Here is a 17914-nt window from a genome sequence, read left to right as displayed (position 1 = left end):
GGAAGACATTCTCTCTAACTATTTGGATAAGTGTTAAGTGTTAGTCACTCAGTCGTGCCCAACTCTTTGTGACCCAATGGACTGCAGCCCACCAGGCTCCTCCATCCTCAGTCCATGAGATTTTCCAGGCAAGGATACTGGAGTGAGTTGCCATTTCCTTCTCCAGGGGATCTTCCCAACCCAGGGATCAGAACCCCTGGGTTTCCTGCACTGCAAGCAGATTCTTTACTGACTGAGCTACAAGGGAAGCCTTGTATTTGGATAGTGAAGGACAAATTGAAGTTCAAATTAAAGGGAATGTCAGGCAGGTACATATGTAAGAGTTGAAGGCTAGAAATTAGAAATTATCTGAATATTGAGATTCTACATATTCCATGTTAGCTGACACATGTATCATTAGAGAGGCAGTGCTGAGAGATATGGCTGGAAATGGTGGATAGATCAGTTTCAAATGTGAGCTAAATTCATGGCTGAGAAATTGGGATCTATTATTTGTTGATTCAAAAGTATGAATTGAGCACCACAAACAGAAGTGGTGAAATAACAGTAGAGCTAGATTCTCAAGGAGTAAAGATTTAATGATGTGAAACAATAAACAAGCAACATTAGAAGCTACTTATCATCACTATAAAGGTAATTTAAGCGGGATTATGTGAATGACAAGGAGATGTAGTACAACTGACTCAATTGTTCAGAGGTATTACAATTAAGGTTATAGTTTACAATGAAGAGCCTGCTGTGTCATGATAACTGTTATAAGCCAATGTAGAAATAGAGAAAAGGGGCAGATTTCCTTGTACTCAAGGATCAGATGTACTGAGGGTCAAATGGAGTAGTGGGAAAGTCAATGAACAATTCTAATACAACATTTGTAGAGTGATCCATTGTGATTAAGTGCTTTTGAGAAAATTTTAGCAATAAAGGTAAATAAGTAGTTGGACAAAATGAATTTTACATATGATCAGAAAAGGCTTATATAGAGGAACATGTATGGACGTAAGCTTGGATGAGAGTAGAATTGGAGGCAGGTGCCTCTTTGTGGAACAAGTTTTCAGGAAGAGATAAATAAATCACATGTCTTACACTAGACTCATTCCTTTCCCACACCACACTCGCCACTGCTTCTCTGTTGTGTCACCTTGATATGAAGGAAAGTGAGAGAGCACAGAGACACTGGAAGCTAGATCTGAAAGTTGAGAAATTCTTAAAGCTAAGGTCAGGAATAGATGGAGCCCAGGTAGTGGGAAATGATAGAACTCAAGAGATATTCTTGATGTTAGAGAAATGTCAGAAAATAGGACATATTGATGTGCAATGTAAAGAGGATAAAATATAAAACTTGAGACCTAGTTTCTGCTCTGAAGGTAGAGCATCACAGAGCATATAAACAAAGAAGGAACTGCTACTTTGGTTTAAGAAAATATTAGTTTGGGAAATGTTGCACTTTGAGGTTCTGGCAAATACTCTAACAAAGAGGTAGCAGGCACCTGGGTGAATGAGGATGGAACTTAGTGAATGATTTTTGTCTGGAGAGAAACAGTTCACAATTTTCTGTATAGTCTAGGCATGAGATGGCTACCACAGTAGTGTTCTAAAGATGAAAAGAAAAACATTTTTACATAGGAAAATAACTACAGGAATCTTTGTATTAATGGGTCCATCAGGGAAAGAGGAGCTATTTTTTTTCCTATTTTTTTAAAATTTATTTATTTTAATTAGAGGCTAATTATTTTACTATATTATATTGGTTTTCCCATACATCAACATGAATCCACCACAGGTATACACGTGTTCCCCATCCCAAACCCCCCTCCCTCCTCCCTCCCCGTACGATCCCTCTGGGTTGTCTCAGTGCACCAGCCCCAAGCATCCAGTATCATGCATCGAACCTGGACTGATGATTTGTTTCATATATGATATTATACAAGTTTCAATGCAATTCTCCCAAATCATCCCACCCTCTCCCTCTCCCACAGAGTCCAAAAGACTGTTCTATACATCTGTGTCTCTTTTGCTGTCTCGCATACAGGGTTATCATTACCATCTTTCTAAATTCCATATATATGGGTTAGTATACTGTATTGGTGTTTGTCTTTCTGGCTTACTTCACTCTATATAATCAGCTCCAGTTTCATCCACCTCATTAGAACTGATTCAAATGGATTCTTTTTAATGGCTGAGTAATACTCCATTGTGTATATGTACCACTGCTTTCTTATCCATTCATCTGCTGATGGGCATCTAGGTTGCTTCCATGTCCTGGCTATTATAAACAGTGCTGTGATGAACATTGGGGTACACGTGTCTCTTTCAATTCTGGTTTCCTCAGTGTGTATGCCCAGCAGTGGGATTGCTAGATCATAAGGCAGTTCTATTTCCAGTTTTTTAAGGAATCTCCACACTGTTCTCCATAGTGGCTGTATTAGTTTGCATTCCCACCAACAGTGGAAGAGGGTTCCCTTTTCTCCACACCCTCTCCACCATTTATTGCTTGTAGACTTTTGGATCACAGACATTCTGACTGGCTTGAAATGATATCTCATTGTGGTTTTGATTTGCATTTCTCTGATAATGAGTGATGTTGAGCATCTTTTCATGTGTTTGTTAGCTATCTGTATGTCTCTTTCAAGAAATGTGTTTATTTCTTCAGCCCATTTTTTGATTGGCCATTTATTTTTCTGGAATTGAGCTGCAGGAGTTGCTTGTATATTTTTGAAATTGGTTGTTTCTCAGTTGCTTCATTTGTTATTATTTTCTCCCATTCTGAAGGCTGTCTTTTCACCTTGCTTATAGTTTCCTTTGTGGTGAAGGTTTTAATTTTAATTAGGTCCCATTTGTTTATTTTTGCTTTTATTTCCAATATTCTGGGAGGTGGGTCATAGAGGATCCTGCTCTGATGTATGTCAGAGAGTGTTTTGCCTATGTTCTCCTCTAGGAGTTTTATAGTTTCTGGTCTTACCTTGAGATCTTTAATCAATTTTGAGTTTATTTTTGTGTATGGTGTTAGAAAGTGTTCTAGTTTCGTTCTTTTACAAGTGGTTGATCAGTTTTCCCAGCACCACTTGTTAAAGAGATTGTCTTTTCTCCATTATATATTCTTGCCTCCTTTGTCAAAGATAAGGTGTCCATATGTGCGTGGATTTATCTCTGGGCTTTCTATTTTGTTCCATTGATCTATATTTCTGTCTTTGTGCCAGTACTGTACTGTCCTGATGACTGTGGCTTTGTAGTAGAGCCTGAAGTCAGGCAGGTTGATTCCTCCAGTTCCATTCTTCTTTCTTAAGATTGCTTTGGCTATTCGAGGTTTTTTGAATTTCCATACAAATTATGAAATTATTTGTTCTAGCTCTGTGAAGAATACTGTTAGCTTGATAGGGATTGCATTGAATCTATAGATTGCTTTGGGTAGTATACTCATTTTCACTATATCGATTCTTCTGATCCATGAACATGGTATATTTCTCCATCTATTAATGTCCACACTGATTTCTTTCACCAGTGTTTTATAGTTTTCTATATATAGGTCTTTAGTTTCTTTAGGTAGATATATTCCTAAGTATTTATTCTTTTCGTTGCAATGGTGAATGGAATTGTTTCCTTAATTTCTCTTTCTATTTTCTCATTATTAGTGTATTGGAATGCAAGGGATTTCTGTGTGGAGCTATTAAAGTAAACTAATTAAGGGAATAAGGGAGAAAGTTGTTTGTTTGAACCCTAAAGTGTGTACATTCTATAAAGGAAGGATTGGTGTAATAGGAAGACACTTTTAGTATGTATAGTATGCATAGTAAGAGCTATGTGGATTCAGCAAAGGAGGTTCTTGATGATAAGATGAATCTGGTTTTAAAATGCTGGAAATTGAAGAGTTTATTGCTGTGTTGACAGATTCCATATTCACTTGTTACTCAATCTTTCATCAAAGCAATGGACTCTCTTCAATTTCCAGAATTATAATGAAACCACATTCATCTTATCAAGAACCTCCTTTGCTGAATCCACATAGTTCTTATTATGCGTGTTACTAAGAAATGAATCAAGTGAATGTGAGATTCACAGGCAGAGCAGTGGTAAAGAATCTGCCTGCTGATGCAGGAGATGCAAGAGACACAGGATTGATACCTGGGTCAGGAAGATCTCCTGGAAAAGGAAATGGCAACTCACTCCTGTATTCCTGCTAGAAAATCACCAAGACAGAAGGTCCTGGTGGGCTATGGTCCATGGGGTGGCAAACCTGGCAGAGTACACACATACATGCTATGCACGTACACTTGTGATTAAAAAATATGCTAATTGGAAGTAAAGATGACACAAGAACCAAATGAAGATTTTAGTCAATAATTGACGTTTTCTTTTCCTTAAAACATTGTGAGTCAAGTATTTTAAAATGTTAACAGGAAAGAAGGAAAAGAGAGAGTGATAAAAAGGAAGAAGATGGGAATCAAGACCAGAAGGTGGTTGTTTGCTGACCAGTACTGCCTCTAAGGATAGAGGAGAAGTCACTCAAGAAGTGGACTATAGAGCAGCAGGCAGGGGGAGTTAGTCTGTACTCATGCACACAAAGTTCTGGTTTGCATGCAGTCTGTGGACCTGAAAATATATATTTCAGAAAGGTCTTATCTAATTCTGTGAATTAATGTTTGCTATTATTTCCTAGTAGAAAGAGTCAATCTGTAGATAAAATATCTGAGGATGAAAGTGAAACCTGCTCAGTCATGTCTGACTCTTTGCAACCTTGTAGACTGTACAGTCCATGGAATTCTCTAGGCCAGAATACTGGAGTGGGTAGCCTTTCCCGTCTCCAGGGGATCTTCTCAAAACAGGGATCAAATATGTTTGATCTGCCAGATATCCCACGTTGCAGGTAGGTTCTTTACCAGCTGAGCCATCAAAGGAAGCCCAAAATCCTGGAGTGAGTATCTTATCCCTTCTCCAGCAGATTTTCTTGACTTAGAATTGAACTGTCTCCTGCATTGCAGGCAGATTCTTTACCAGATGAGCTACTAGGGAAAACCTGAGGTAGACTCAATAGATTTAGTCATTAGAGTACTCTGTAAGTTATATAACATGATTCAGTTGTTCAGTCACTCAGTGAAGTCAGACTCTTTGTAACCCCATGGACTGCAACACACCAGGCTTCCCTATCCTTCACCATCTCCCCTAGCTTGCTCATACTCATGTCCATTGAGTCCGTGATGCCATCCAGCCATCTCATCCTCTGTCATCCCCTTCTCCACTTGCCTTCAATCCTTCCCAGCATCAGGATCATTTCTAATGAGTCAGCTCTTCCCATCAGGTGGCCAAAGTACTGGAGCTTCAGCTTCAGCATCAGTCCTTCCAATGATTATTGAGGACTGATTTCCTTTAGGATGGACTGGTTAGATCTCCTTGCAGTCCAAGGGACTCTCAATAGACTTCTCCAGCACCACAGTTCAAAGCATCAGTTCTTTGGCGCTCAGCTTTCTTTATGGTCTAACTCTCATATCCATACATGACTACTGGAAAAATCATTGCTTTGACTATGTGGACATTTGTTGGCAAAATAATGTCTCTATTTTTTATATTCTGTCTAGGTTTTTATAGCTTTTCTTCCAAGGAGCAAACATTTTTTAATGTCACCATCTGCAATGATTTTGGAGTGCAAGAAAGTAAAGTCTGTCACTGTTTCCATTGTTTCCCCATGTATTTCCCATGAAGTGATGGACCCAGATGTCCAAATCTTAGTTTTTTGGATGTTGGGTTTGAAGCTAGCTTTTTCACTCTCCTCTTTCAACTTCATCAAGAGGTTTATAGTTCCTCCTTGCTTTCTTCCATAAGAGTGGTGTCATCTGGATATCTGAGGTTACTGATATTTCTCCCTGCAATCTCGATTCCAGTTTGTGCTTCATCCAGCTTGGCATTTGGCATGATGTACTCTGCATACAAATTAAAAGAGCAGGGTGATAGTATACAGCCTTGATGTACTCCTTTCCCAGTTTGGAACCAGTCTGTTGTTCCGTGTCCAGTTCTGTTGCTTCTTGACCTGCATACAGGTTTCTCAGGAGGCAGGTAAAGTGGTCTGATATTCCCATCTCTTCAAGAATGTTCCACAGTTTGATGTGATCCCCACAGTCAAAGGCTTTAGCATAGTCAATGAAGCAAAAGAAGATAATGGAATTTTCTTGCTTTTTCTATGATCCAGCGGATGTTGGCAATTTGATCTCTGGTTCCTCTGCCTTTTCTAAATTCATTTTGAATACCTGAAAGTTCTCGGTTCACATACTGTTGAAGCCTAACTTGCAGAGTTTCGAGCATTACTTTGCTAGCAGTGAGATGAGTGCTACTGTATGGTAATTTGAACATTCTCTGGCATTGCCTTTCTTTGGGATTAGAATGAAAACTAACCATTTCCAGTCCTGTGTCCACTGCTGAGTTTTCCAAATTTGCTGGCATAATAAATGCAGCACTTGATAGCATTATTATTAAATCACAGATATCTGTTTTTAAGAAGTGACTCTTTGAGGCAGTGTTTGGAGTCAAAACATTGATTTCAGTTTCAGTGAAATAAAAAGCACTGAGAACAACAACACAAAAGTGTTCTGATGTTTTTGTGTTTAATGAATGTACCAAATTTCTAAATGTGGAAGGAAAAAAGTAGATAACCGTTATGGATGAAATCAGTGGGAATACAAGAGCTGATTAATTCATTGTCACTCTAGAGTTATGTGACCATGTGGAAGAAGATGAACCAAACTCAGTATTGGAAGATGTTTTACTTAGTCTACTATGGAGAGAAACATCATTTAGAGAAAATAGAAGAGGAAAGCAAGGAGATTTTTCAACAACTCAAAGAAAGTCAATACAATATGGACCTAAAGCAGAAACTTTTAAGGCAGATATATGAGGAGCTCAAGGAATTGTGCTGTCAGTCAGACATGGAGCTGATCCAGGTAAGGATGGAGGCTTGGAGAGTCATGGTGTTTCCTGGATAATACCCACCTCTCCTTTGTCTTTCATCATGTGTTTGAAATCATGCTTTCTATTGCTGTAATGAGAGTTTTATCTGTCTGGGTAATGCTAATGACCAAGGACCATTCTTGCCATACACAAGAATTTCAAAGCTTCATGGAAATGTAGGTAAAAGAAATCCTAGAGAATCCTTCTTAAATTCTCCTAGTATTCAATTGCTGAAAAACTGCCACAGAGAAGATGCTTGAAGATGTACCAGTTGGCATGTGGACCTGGCAATAATGAGAAATTTGGGAATCCCTGCAACTCATTTCCCTTTCTGTTTCTGTGAGCATGATACTGTGCTGAAATGTGGATTCACTCACCCTTGGAAACAAGAAACTGTGTCTCTGATCTGAATGCTGTGAAATACACTAAGACTTTCTTTCTGTTTCTCTCTACAGTGTTACGAAAACATGTGGAAAAGGTAAGGTTGCCCACATTTTCAAGTTTTGATAATTTTAACTGTGATTAGTCAGTTGGGACTGAAATGGGAGCATGAGTTATCAGGACACTATAACCTCTTTCAGGATGTATTTAGATTTCCCTTTCTCCAAAGATAGAGTTTTGCGTGTTGTTTACCCAAGGTGAAGCTGGGCAGGAGAATTACTTGCAGGATTTTGTGCAAAGATCACATGAGGACAACTATCATTGATGATTTTAAGTTTTAGAAAAAGAAAAAGGCAGGGGAAATGTACCCAAAGTCATGACAGGATTATGTGCAGGAAATAAGGGTTGATAGAAACCTAAGATGGAATCAGAGAGAGAATGGGCCAACAGAGGATCATCTAGGTGCAGGGTTTCCATGTACAGCACGTGGGGAGGCAAAAACAAAAGATTATGATGCCCTCAGGAAAACTGGGTCCCAGGAATTGGGATTGCTACCCAAGCTAAGCTCCTCAACCACTAGCTGTGGTTGTACAGACACTGAGCATTTCTTTGGTGACTCGAGTGGATTAAAAGTCAGAGTGCCCCTCTTGAATGTCCTTCATTTCAAGTCATTTTCCATAACCCTGAGATTGGCTGCAGGAAACCAGATACTGTCATGACTTATTTGAACTTAATGCTATGATTGCTGTGTTAGCCCTGGGATAGATGAGATAGAATATTATTTGATCTTGATAACATAAATCCTCTAGTTTGGGGGATTACTTTCATGGGACTGGAACCTAAGTTTGAGGATTGAAGTGAAGTCTCTTTAGAGTCATGCAGCCATAATTACTGTGATGAAAACTTGAGCTCCAGAAGAGTAATGAAGTGTCCTTTCTTGCAGGGGTGAGTCAGTGCAGCTGCACATGCCCCGGCCTGTAGTCCCACAGCTCAGTGCGTGGCCAATCCCTGGACTCATAGACTGGCTCAACCAATTCCAAGGTAACAGGCAGCCCTCTGGTGGGGTGGGATACACTGGCCTCTGTTACTGTCCTATGGGTTACCTTTCCCCACTGTCCAATCTGTGGACTATGCTGGAAATTTTAATATCCACACTTACCCTTATAGGAGAATACTGTATATGGAGTAAAACTAAATGGCATCTGGAAAAAAAACATTTATAATGAGTGGTAGTAAGCTATCTAGAGGGTAAACAGTAGGAAAACATAATGGATTGTCTGTAGCATGCTGAGGTACATTATTGACTGTTTAAAAGTAACATGTAACTTTGCATGTACGTTCAGTACAGACCACGTTTTATGGAATGAATGTTATCATTGGTTTTGAGATGCTTAGAGAATTTTAACTTGGCTTATAAAACTATTTGTAATAAATACAAAATATAAATCCTCTTTATCATCAAATTTATTACAAACAAAAAGGAAATTTTATAGACACTTTATACAAAACATTGGCAAAGTAAGCTGACAACTTTTTTCATTAGATTTATCCCTTTTCACTTCAAGGTATGCTGGCAGAAAATTCTCACAAAGAAACTACTTCAAAAAATAGGACATTCTGCTTTCATTTTAACTTTGCATGCTTTAGTGAAAAATCTTGTCAGGAAAAGTGAAAACAGCTTGGGAGTTCTTACTATTATTGGTATTACTGTGCATTTTCTGAGGAGAAGGGCAAGTTATATTGGTTTCTGATAGTGAACTTTTAAATTAATTGCCAATTTTAAATGTAGGAATTGTAGAAGTGATGGCCAAGAGGTAGCAGTAGGTCTCATAGACACAAATCATTTCTCCCATTTGGTCTGGCTCAAATCTTCTTACGGAGACAGACCTGTCGGTATTGGATAAATTTTTTTTTTTTCCTTCTTCCTGCAGTGTACATTGCACTAGATAATGAAAGAGTCACTCCTCGTGTCCCTGTGTTTGAAGATCTGAGATGTCTCCTGGCTGTACCTGCTGGTCCAGGTGTCAACAACTCTCCACCAAGATCTAAATATTTTCTTGCCTGGGGAGCTGAGTCGTTCACTTCTGGTCAATGCTACTGGGAGGTGGATGTGGCGGGGTGTTGCAACTGGGCCATTGGATTTTGTAATGATTCTTGGATGAGAGACAGTGACATGGTCCTTGACTCAGAGGGAATTTTTCTACTTCTCTGTATCAGAGAGAACAATCAGTGCAGTTTCTTTACCGCCTCCCCACTGTCACCTCAATATGTCAAAAGGCCTCTGGGCCGGGTGGGGCTGTTCCTGGATTTTGACGGTGGTGTCCTGAGCTTCGTGAATGTGGCCAATAGTTCTCTCACTTGCAATTTCCTCTCCTGCTCCTTTTCCTCTCCTCTCAGACCTTTTCTATGCTCTGGACACTCTTGATCAAGGACAATGTAGAAATCTGAAAACAGGTATCAGAAATGTAAATAATTGGCATTACTAATTTAATGTCTGCTTGATTTTCTGTAACTTTGCTTTCCTTTATGAAGCATATTGACTGATTTGTTAAAGGGTTTACATGGTAAATGCATGGGCTTCCTGGATGGTTCAGCCATAAAGAATCCTCCTGCCAAGCAGCAGACTTGGGTTTACTCCCTGGTCAGGAAGATCCCTGGAGTAGGAGATGGCAACCCACTCCAGTATTCCTGCCTGGAAAAAATCCCATGGACAGAGGAGTCTGACAGCTACAGCCCATGGGGTCACAAAGATTTGGACATGACTGAATGACTAAGCTCATGTCAACTGTATAAAGTTGTATAAAATGTTAAATAAAACTATCTCTTTGAAAACTGTGCCATTTTTATTCTATGTCTTGTCTGTTAATTTCTAAGGTAGTTGGATGCCAAAGAACTCCTGGCTCTGTTTACCCAGTTCAGTGGGTTAAGGCAAGATTTGTAATTCTCTTGTCTCTTCTGTGCATACACCTTACCAAGCCTCAGGTTTAAAACCTCTTTTTCATGATGTAATTTGTAAAGTTATTGGACTAAATGAGGACATCCTGTTGGGTAGATGCAGCACATCATGTACTTTTTTTTTTTTCCTGTGAAACTCACAATCTAATACTAGCTGACCCATCTAGCTTAGGAGGTTTATGTCTGCTATATGTACAGATAAATCCCAAGTAACAAAAACCAACCTGCTTAAAATATAACTGTCTCAATAAATAGCCATACAAAGTCATAACTAAAAATATGCTCCACAACTGTTAAAAAGTTTATAAAGTATAACCAACATCAGAAAGAAAAACAGTAATATTAAACAAAAATGTTGAATGGGCTACCAGTAAAATTTATAAGCTCAAGAAATTCTCTGTCATAGGCACACTAAATATAAATGCATACATATCTTAACAGAATGATATAGAGAAAATAAGATCTCATATCTTGGAAAGTTCAGAAATTTTAATTGAGGAGAGACCTCAAGTGACAGAAATCTTGAAATTTCATTTACCTGAATAAACAGCAAAACTTTTCGCTGAGTGTAATAAAGAATACTTCAGTTCAGTTCAGTTGCTCAGTCATGTCCGATTCTTTGAGACCTCATGAACCACAGCACACCAGGCCTCCCTGTCCATCACCAACTCCCGGAGTCTACCCAAACCCATGTCCATCGAGTTGATGATGCCATACAACTATCTCATCCTCTTATCCCCTTCTCCTCCTGCCCTCAATCTTTCCCAGCATCAGGGTCTTTTCCAATGAGTTGGCTCTTCACATCAGGTGGCCAAAGTATTGGAGTTTCAGCCTCAACATCAGTCCTTCCAATGAACACCCAGGACTGATCTCCTTTAGGATGGATTGGTTGGATTTCCTTGCAGTCCAAGGGACTCTCAAGAGTCTTCTCCAACACCAACATTCAAAAGCATCAATTCTTTGCGCTCAGCTTTCTTTATAGTCCAACTCTCACATCCATACATGACCACTGGAAAAACTATAGCCTTGACTAGACGGACCTTTGTTGGCAAAGTAATGTCTCTGCTTTTCAGTATGCTATCTAGGTTGGTTATAACCTTCCTTCCAAGGAGTAAGAGTTATATTTTCCTGGCTGCAATCGCCATCTGCAGTTATTTTGGAGCCCAGAAAAATAAAGTCAACCACCCTTTCCACTGTTTCCCCATGTATCTGCCATGAAGTGATGGGACCAGATAACATGATTTTAATGTTCTGAATGTTGAGCTTTAAGCCAACAAGAAAAATAAAATTGTATTTAAAATGCTTTTAGTTAATCCAACTTTAAGTTTCAAAGTACATTACTACCATGTGATCTAATAGGAGTCATAAATACCACATGATCCAGCAAATCAATTTCTGAGTATTTATTGAAGGAAACTAAAAGACTAACCTGGAAAGATACATGCACCCCAATGTTCATTCTAGTGAATATGATTCCTTGTCCCTTTATTGGAAGTTAGTCCGGGCTTTTTCCTCTCTTCCTGTGATGCAGGCATACGTATTGAAGGAGTCAAGGGGTAAACTGCTGCCTATGTTTCTAAGATTCAAATCACAGATTTCTTCTGGTGTCCAGGCTCATTTCCTCCAGGTAGCATCAACTGAAAGGCAGGTCTGGCTGCCCACTGCTTGGAAGTCTACTCCAAAGGTAAGGTTGGTCTAAATGAAAGTTGGCTTTACTTTGGAGACCAGCAATTGTCAGAGAGGGTCCACATGTCCAAATTTCCACTCCCCACTGATGATTTGAGGGTAAGGATTTTTAAATGGGGAGTTTAGGGTGTGTAGGAGAAAGGAAAGGGCTCCATGCAGAAACAGTGCAGTCAGCTCCGACAGTCATCTTGAATTGGGTCATGAGGTTGTCTGACTAGCATCATTTGATTCTGTTAAGTACAGTTAATTTCAAATGTACAGTCATTCATATTTTTCCAGTTTCTCTGAGGCCAGTTCTTGGAATTGTGCTGCTTATGCCATGGAAAGTCTGGTTCTCATGCAGTTAACTTCTTCCATCAGGTGGGGCTTTTAGTTTCTATAAAAAGGTCAAAGCATATGGCTCAGAATATTGTGCATAGTCTTTGGAGAGGAATTAAAGGTTCTTGACTTTGCTTAATGACTAAACTATTATTATTTTATCTTGTTTCACTGCTTTTTCTTTGTGTCTAGGTTTTCTCACTTCTTCAGTTCAGTTCAGTTCAGTTGCTCAGTTGTGTCTGACTCTTTGCGACCCCATGAATTGCAGCACGCCATGCCTCCCTGTCCATCACCATCTCCCGGAGTTCACTCAAACTCACCTCCAGCGAGTCAGTGATGCCATCCAGTCATCTCAGCCTCTGTCGTCCCCTTTTCCTCCTGCCCCCAATCCCTCCCAGCATCAGAGTCTTTTCCAATGAGTCAACTCTTCGCATGAGTTGGCCAAAGTACTGGAGTTTCAGCATTAGCATCATTCCTTCCAAAGAATACCCAGGGCTGATATCCTTTAGAATGGACTGGTTGGATCTCCTTGAAGTCCAAGGGACTCTCAAGAGTCTTCTCCAACATCACACTTCAAAAGCATCAATTCTTCGGCACTCAGCTTCCTTCACCACCCAACTCTCACATCCATACATGACTACTGGGAAAACCATGGCCTTAACTAGATGGACTTTTGTTGGTAAAATAATGTCTCTGCTTTTTAATATGCTATTTAGGTTGGTCATAGCTTTCCTTCCAAGGAGTAAGTGTCTTTTCATTTCATGGCTGCAGTCACCATCTGCAGTGATTTTGGAGCCCCCCCAAAAAATAAAGTCTGACACTGTTTCCACTGTTTCCCCATCTATTTCCCATGAAGTGATGGGACCAGATGCTATGATCTTCGTTTTCTGAATGTTGAGGTTTAAGCCAACTTTTTCACTCTCCTCTTTCACTTTCATCAAGAGGCTTTTTAGTTCCTCTTCACTTTCTGCCATAAGGGTGGTATCATCTGCATATCTGAGGTTATTGATATTTCTCCCAGAAATCTTGATTCCAGCTTGTTCTTCTTCCAGCCCAGCGTTTCTCATGATGTACTCTGCATAGAAGTTAAATAAGCAGGGTGACAATATACAGCCTTGATGTACTCCTTTTCCTATTTGGAACAAGTCTGTTGTTCAATGTCCAGTTCTAATTGTTGCTTCCTGACCTGCATATAGGTTTCTCAAGAGGCAGGTCAGGTGATTTGGTATTCCCATCTCTTTCAGAATTGTCCACAGTTTATTGTGATCCACACAGTCAAAGTTTTTGGCATAGTCTATAAAGCAGAAATAGATGTTTTTCTGGAACTCTCTTGCTTTTTCGATGATATAGCAGATGTTGGCGATTAGATCTTTGGTTCCTCTGCCTTTTCTAAAACCAACTTGAACATCTGGAAGTTAACATATTGCTGAGGCCTGGGTTGGAGAATTTTGAGCATTTTTACTAGCGGCAAGAATACACAGAGAAACTGTACAAAAAAGATCTTCATGACTAAGATAATCACGATGGTATGATCACTCACCTAGAGCCAGACATCCTGGAATGTGAAGTCAAGTGGGCCTTAGAAAGCATCACTATGGATTCATGTTGATATATGGCAAAACCAATACAGTACTGTAATTAGTCGCTAATTAAATAAATTTAAATTAAAAAAAAAAAAAAGCATCACTATGAACAAACCTAGTGGAGGTGATGGAATTTCAGTTGAGCTATTTCAAATCCTTAAAGATGATGTTGTGAAAGTGCTGCACTCAATATGCCAGCAAATTTACAAAACTCAGCAGTGGCTACAGGACTGGAAAATGTCAGTTTTCATTCCAATACCAAAGAAAGGCAATGTCAAAGAATGCTCAAACTACTGCACAACTGTACTCATCTCACTTCTTAGATTACACTTATTCTTTGACTAAAGTTTTTCTATAGACAAAAGACAGGCTAAGGACGTTGTGGGTAGAGGGAGGAAGGAGCATAGGGTTCTGCTCTGTTTCAAGGGTAAGTGAGAGAGGCAAGTACCTCTGAAAGTCAGGACCGTGGAGTCAGACAAGAGAAAAATTAGAAAAATTCTCTAAGAATGATGCAAAATTTATACGATGTTTGTACATGTGTAATGCAATATGAGATAACTTTTCAAGTTACTGTCTATCATTTGTAAATACATTGACACAAAAGAGAAACTCTTACAGGAATCTCTTTGCAGGGATGAGTCAGTGCTGCTGTCCATGTGCCAACTTATGAATGCAAAACTCGGTCCAGAAGCCGTCACTAGACAGATGGGCTGGCTCAACCACTTTCAAGATGACTTTGGTCCATTGGTGGAACCACACATTGGGGTCTTTCAACAATGGTTCTGCATTGTCAATCTTAACCTCTTTACCAATCTTCAATTTAAATATTTAGAATCATATTTCTACCATGTTAGTATGGACAAATCTACCTGAAAGTTGGTGAAATGATAACGGGATTCAAGCCTATTATACATTTTTTGTATAATGAGAGAAGACTGTGAAAAAAGGGTTCCTTAAGACCTGGAATCATTCTTAGGTATGTCAGTTGATCAGTGAGTCACATGCATGCTCAGTCACTTCAGTTGTGTCTGACTCTTTGCAATCCCATGGACTGTAGCCCAGCAGGCTCCTCTGTCCATGGGAATCTCCATGGGAGAATGCTGCAGTGGGTTGCTTTGCCCTCCTGCATGGATCTCCCAGACACAGTAATCAAACATGTGCCTCCTGTGACTCCTGCACTGCAGGCAGATTCTTTACCTCTGAGCCACCAGGGAAGCCCCAGAGTCACAGAGAAATATAAATTAATTCAAGGCATTTGAATTACAAGTTAAATGCAAATAGAAATTATGATAGGGTACCTTACAGTTAAAGAAATTTCCCCTAAAAACGTCTTGGTAGTTAAATTTGTTGGTTGGTGATGCCATCCATCTTCTCGTCCTCTGTCACCCCCTTCTCCTTCTGCCTTCAATCTTTCCCAGCACTAGGGACTTTTCCAATGAGTTGTCTGTTTGAATCAGGTGGCCAAAGTACTGGACCTTCAGCTTCAGCATTAGTCTTTCCAGTGAATATTCAGGACTGATTTCCTTTAGGATGGACTGGTTTGATCTTGCATTTCAATGGAGGAAGTTTAGGGATGAAAAATCGTGGTTCTCCAGGAGCTCACAAAATTTCCCAGGGTACAGAAAGCCCTGTGATACCAAGGAATCCTGGCAGCTTCTGAAGGGACTGGACCCAGGAGGGAGGTGGTCTCCTGCCCGCCCAAGGCCAATCTGCCCACAGTGGTGCGGGGCCCCATTAGACTCGGCCCTGGACTCCAGGGGTGGCTGCCTGCTGGGACCTTTCTTCAGGGCAGGAAGGGACCCTGTAAACCTTTGAGGGGGCAACACTGGGCTCTGTGTTCTCATCCCTGCTTCCATAGGCACTGAAACTCTGACAGCCCAACGTGGTTTTGTCCAGGGAGGGATCTTTTCCCTGAGGCCCCAGATTGGCTCGTGTACCTGGCACATCTGGGAAAGTGAGGGTGAAGCTCTGCTCAGAGCAGAGGCCCCCTTGGAGGATGTGTAGGAGGGGGTGGGGGGGGCTGCAGGGTCTCAGAAATGCTCTTTACACTCAGAGTCTGTGCCCCTCACCTCCAGAGCTTGCACCCCCAGGGGAACTGGTGGGCTCCACTCCTGGAGAGAGGGGCAGAATAACTAGGAAGGACTCCAGGACTAATAGTTGAACTCCTGGCCTTCATTGAAAGAGAAGCTGCAGACAAGGAAAGGGCAGACAGAGAATCCTGAGAGGTGAATCCCTGACCCCTGCTTTCCTCCTGTTGCTGGTCCACACCTGTCTTTCTACAATGAAGGGATCAGAAGTGCAAGCTGGGCCAGTTCTGAGAAGGAAGGTCTAATGAAGTAGAGCACTAGGTCGTGCTTGCAAAAATGTAGAAATATCTCTGGGGCTCAGTTGCTAGACTCCTGGCTTCAATTTTGTTTCTAGCAGAAAGGGAGAAGCTGTCTGGCCATCAGTGAGCAGTGTCTCCCTCTCTTCTCTGTGAGTTTTTCAATCAAAAGATATGTTTAGCTTTGCTAGGAGGAAAGAAATCCACTTAACATTTTGTGTGTGTGAATGAACTGTGGTTCAGTCATTTTAGAAGCACTAAATCTAATTTTAAATTAGAGCTTTTATGATTGCAGTTTTATTCCCAGTTCATGACTGGGTAGATGAGGCAACAAACACAGATTTATAATTTTAAATGCCATCATCTTCCATTAAAAAATTCAGACTTTGAACTTATATTAATCTAGTACTTTTATTTTTCTGCATCTGTTTTTAAAACTTTTCATTTTGTATTGGCATATAGCTGAATAGCAATGTGGTAAGCTTTTTCTGGTGATCTAGTGGTTAAGAATCCACCTGCCAGTGCAGGGGACATGGGTTCGCTCCCGGGTCTGGGAAGATCCCACAGGCCATAGTGCAACTGAGCCCATGTGCCACAGCTGTGGAGCCAATGAGCTGGAGCCCGTGTCTGCAACAAGAGAAGCCACCCCAATGAGAAGCCCGCACACTGCAAGGAAGAGGAGCCCCACTTCCTGGGCTAGAGAAAGCCCTTGGTCAGCAATGAAGACCCAGTGCAGCCAAAAGAAAAAATAAATAATCATAGAAATAGTGTGAGACTTTCAGGTAAGCAGCAAAGGGACTCAGCCCTGCAGACACGTGTGTCCATTCTCCTCAAACCTCCCTCTCATCCCTGTGACCAAATGACACTGGGCAGACTTCCATGTGCTATACAGTAGGTTCCCTGCCTGTACATTTATAAAGAATAAAATATGTCCCTAAAACATCAAGGAGTAAGATGAACTCTCAAAACTCATCCCTTTTCATATATAAGAAGACAACTACTTCTGTGATACTAATAGTACGTGAGAGCCAAAAATGAAAACAGCCAAGAATATTTAGAGAAGTTTAATGAGATGACACTGACTTTACACACATTTTCAAATATATAAATAAGACAAAATATTAAAACAGTGTCATTCTGCTACATAAATTAGCAAACAGTTTAGTAACCTATGGATTAAAATACTTATACATAACACCTATTTAGTACAATCTCATAACGTAATACAAAAAAAAAAAAAAAAACAAGCCTATGGTAAAAACGTGATTCACTTACCATCTTCAGCATGAGGAATGGGTTGGGGCAGAAACCAGAAGAAAATTAGATGTGAGCTGGAAAATTAGTGCCATTGAGTCAAAGGATGCTGGTCTTAAGGGAAAGCTAACATAAATTGAGCAGTTTTAAATTTTAATTTCTAATTTTTGAAATCAGTACGAAAAATTCCACTGATAGCACAAAGGATACATATACAGAGAGAAATGCCGCTGCCCACAGGCCCATCCTGGCTTCCAAGATAAGCAAGGGCCAGGTCCTCACCTCAGAGAGAAGGGACAAGAGACGATTTTCTTAAAGGCAACTCACCTACATCCAGTCAATCAGATCTTCCCCTCCCCAGCTCACTGCCTGAGTCCTGAGGGACAAGGTCAAAGAGAAGGGGCTCACAGACCCCTGGAGCCCCTCACATGTCTGGCAGGCAGAGCGTGAGGAGAGTAAACCTTTCCAGTTCAGGGAGCTC

This window comes from Bos mutus, unplaced genomic scaffold (assembly GCF_027580195.1).
Source record: "Bos mutus isolate GX-2022 unplaced genomic scaffold, NWIPB_WYAK_1.1 CTG434, whole genome shotgun sequence".
Lineage (NCBI taxonomy): Eukaryota > Metazoa > Chordata > Mammalia > Artiodactyla > Bovidae > Bos > Bos mutus.
The sequence above is the reverse complement of the archived record's forward strand: the minus strand, read 5'-3'. Positions refer to the sequence as shown.